The following is a 3692-nucleotide window of genomic DNA, read 5'->3' on the forward strand; positions in this document are numbered from 1 at the left end:
CCCATGATTCAATTACCTCCCACCAGGTCCCTTCCACAATACTTGGGGACTATGGGAACTACAGTTCAATATGAGATTTGGGTGAGGACACAGCCAAACTGTATCATTCTGCCCCTGCCCCCTCCCAAATCTCATGTCCTCAAATTCTAAACAAATTCATGCCCTTCCAACAGTATCCCAAAATCTTAACTCACTTCAGCATTAACTCAAGAGTTTAAGTTCAAAGTCTCATCTGAGACAACGTAAGTCCCTTCTGCCTATGATGCTGTAAAATCAAAAGCAAGTTAGTTACTTCCTAGATACAATGAGGGTAGAGGCACTGGGTAATACACCCATTCCAAATGGGAGAAATTGGCCAAAACAAGAGGATATAGGCCCCAGACAAGTCCAAAATCCAGCTGGGCAGTCATTAAGCCTTAAAATTTCAAAATGATCTCCTTTGATGCCATTACATCTAAGAGCACATTGACACAAAAGGTGGGCTCCCACAGCCTTGGGCAGTTCCACCTCTGTGGCTTTGCAGGGTATAACCCTGCTCCTGGCTGCTTTCACAGGCTAGCATTGAGTGTCTGCGGCTTTTTCAGGTGCATAGTGCAAGCTATTGGCGGATCTACCATTCTGGGGTCTGGAGGACAGTGGCCTTCTCTCCATAGCTCCACTAGGCAGTACCCCAGTAGGGACTCTGTATGGGGGATCCAACCCCTTTTCCCTTCTACACTGCCCTAGAAGTGGGTCTTCATGAGGGTCACAACCCTTTGCAAACTTCTGCCTGGACATCCAGGCATTTCCATACACCCTCTGAAATCTAGGCGGAGGTTCCCAAATCTCAATTCTTGACTGTGCACCTGCAGGCTCAACACCACATGGAAACTGCCAAGGCTTGGGGCTTACACTCTCTGAAGCTATGGCCTGTACTCTGCCTTGGCCCCTTTTAGCCATGGCTGGAGAAGCTAAGATTCAGGACACCAAGTCTCTAGGCTGTACATAGCAGGAGGGCCCTGAGCCTGGCCCAGGAAACCATTTTTTCCTCCTAGGCCTCTGGGCCAGTGATGGAAGGCACTGCCTCAAAGGCCTCTGACATGCCCTGGAAACATTTTCCCCATTGCCTTAGTGATTAACATTCAGCTCCTTGTTACTTATGCAAATTTCCACAGCAGGCTTGAATTTCTTTCCAGAAAATGGGGTTTTATTTTCTGTTGTATCATCAGGCTGCATATTTGCTGAACTGTTATGCTCTGCTACTTCTTGAACACTTTGCTGCTTAGAAATTTCTTTCACCAGATACCCTAAATCATCTCTTTCAAGTTCAAAGTTCCAAATATCATTAGGGCAGGGGTAAAATTCCACCAGTCTCTTTGCTAAAATATAGCAAGAGTCACCTTTATTCCAGTTCCCAAAAAGTTCCTCATCTCCATCTAAGACCACTTCAGCCTGGATTGTCTGTATCACTACCAGCATTTTGGTCAAAGCCATTCAACAAGTCTCTAGGAAGTTCCAAACTTTCCCACATCTTCCTGTCTTCTGAGACCTTCAAGTCTATAGGAAGTTTCAAACTTTCCCACATTTTTCTTTTGAGCTCTGCAAACTGTTTCAATCTCTGCCTATTATCCAGTTCCAAAATCACTTCCACATTTTTGGGTATCTTTACTACAGCACCCTAACTCTATAAGTACCAATTTACTGTATTAGTCCATTTTCATGATGCTAATAAAGATATACTTGAGATTGAGTAATTTATAAAAGAAAGAGATTTAACTGACTCACAGTTCAGCATGGCTGGGGAGACCTCAAGAAACTTACAATGATGGAAGAAGGGGAAGCAAACGCATCCTTCTTCACATGGCAGCAGCAAGAAGAAGTGTCAAGCAAAAGTGGACAAAGCCCCTTATTAAACTATCAGGTCTTATGAGATCTCACTCACTATCAAGAGAACAGCATGAGGGTAACTGCCCCCATGATTCAATCACCTCTCACTGGGTCCCTTCTATGACATACGGGGATTATGGGAACTACAATTCAAGATAATATTTGGGTGAGGACACAGCCAAATCATACCAATCTTTCTATCAAATGTAAGAAGCAAATCAGCAATTTGTTCCAGTTTTTGTCTGATTTGGAACTGAGCCACAGATTCAATGAGTATTCATTATTTAAGATTTCAAATTACATAAACAATTATTTATAGATATTTATTCCATTGACTTTTACCTAATTTTTAGCAATTTACCTAGATTACTTATGAGAACTGACATATTAGACAAAGCTAGTCATCATTACAAATTTTCTGTTAATTACCTTATATAACTGCCTGTCAGGTAAGTGTCATAAAAGTAAGAACCTTAAAGTTAAATTTCAAAGACATCCATCCCCATCAAACCAACAGTTTTATTAAGACTTAAGACTAGTCTTCTTCTCTAAACAATTACTAAGGCATGTGAACATAAAAAACATTTGCTTTTATTTGCTCAGTTTATAAGAACTCATTTTTTATAAGCCAATTTGGTGCCATAGGCAAATACAATCAGACCTGTACATACCACCAGATGTATAATGATCTTGTAGCATTAATTTTTTAAAGCTTTAACCGTGGGTTAGGTAAAACTCACTAGTTAAAAGGACAGATTCAAACTGTGTCTCTGTAAAACTAGCAATTTTAGCTGAAATTCATCTATACCACATGGCTGAAGCCCTTCATCAAATTTGAGAGAGAACAGGGTAGCAAAAGACAGAGGCAGAGCAGCAGGAAGGGGAAGCTAGTGGAAGTTTAGCTCTAGTGTCAGAAAGCCCATGAGTCTCTTTCCCGCAGCAATTGTTACACAGGGTTCCCAGATTGTAGAGGAGCCCTTGACCCTCAGGGTCCCATTATTTCTGGTTACTATCAGCAAACTGTGGAATCTAGTGGGCTGATTGATGGGAAGCCTCTTTTTCCTCCCTCTTCTATCCCTCAGAGATGGTCAGAATACTTCTATTTCTATTTGCCCTCTAGTTTACTATATTCACACTGCTGTGGCCTCAAGGAATGCCTTAAAATAAAAGCAATCTTGACCAATTAAGATATCAGCATTCCCAATCCCCCTTGTACTTTTTGTAGTTTACTTGTGAGGCTTGTGCTGCTAGAGTCCTGCTACAATGTTCCCCATTTCCTAGGATCTCTATTCAGGGTCCAGTGTGAGCCCCCAGTGGCCTAGAGGCAGGATTGGTGGTGACACAATTTCCACAACTCTTGACCCACTCCAGATTCAACTTTTTGGTTTTTTGTTTTTTTTTTTTTGGAAACAGAATCTCTCTGTTACCCAGGCTGGAGGGCAATGGTTCCATTTTAGCTCACTGCAACCTCCACCTCTGGCTTCAAGTGATTCTCCTGCCTCAGCCTCCCTAGTAGCTGGGATTACAGGCACCTGCCACCACGCCCAGCTAATTTTTGTATTTGTAGTAGAGATGGGGTTTCGGCATGTTGGCCAGGCTGGTCTCAAGATCCTGATCTCAGGCGATCTGACCACTTCGGCCTCCCAAAGTGCTGGGATTACAGGCATGAGCCACTGTGCCTTGCAGTTGCTATTGTTTGTTTGTTTGTTTTTGAATCAAATGACAGGGCTCCAGCTTCTAGTGGGTGACCCAGGTTATGGCAAACAGGGGGCTCAGGGAAACCAAGCCCTCCCGCCTGCTAGGAAAACCTGTCGCTCAACAAAACT

Source organism: Sapajus apella, unplaced genomic scaffold, assembly GCF_009761245.1.
Source record: "Sapajus apella isolate SASKATOON/1434 unplaced genomic scaffold, GSC_monkey_1.0 scaffold40, whole genome shotgun sequence".
In the NCBI taxonomy this organism is placed as follows: domain Eukaryota; kingdom Metazoa; phylum Chordata; class Mammalia; order Primates; family Cebidae; genus Sapajus; species Sapajus apella.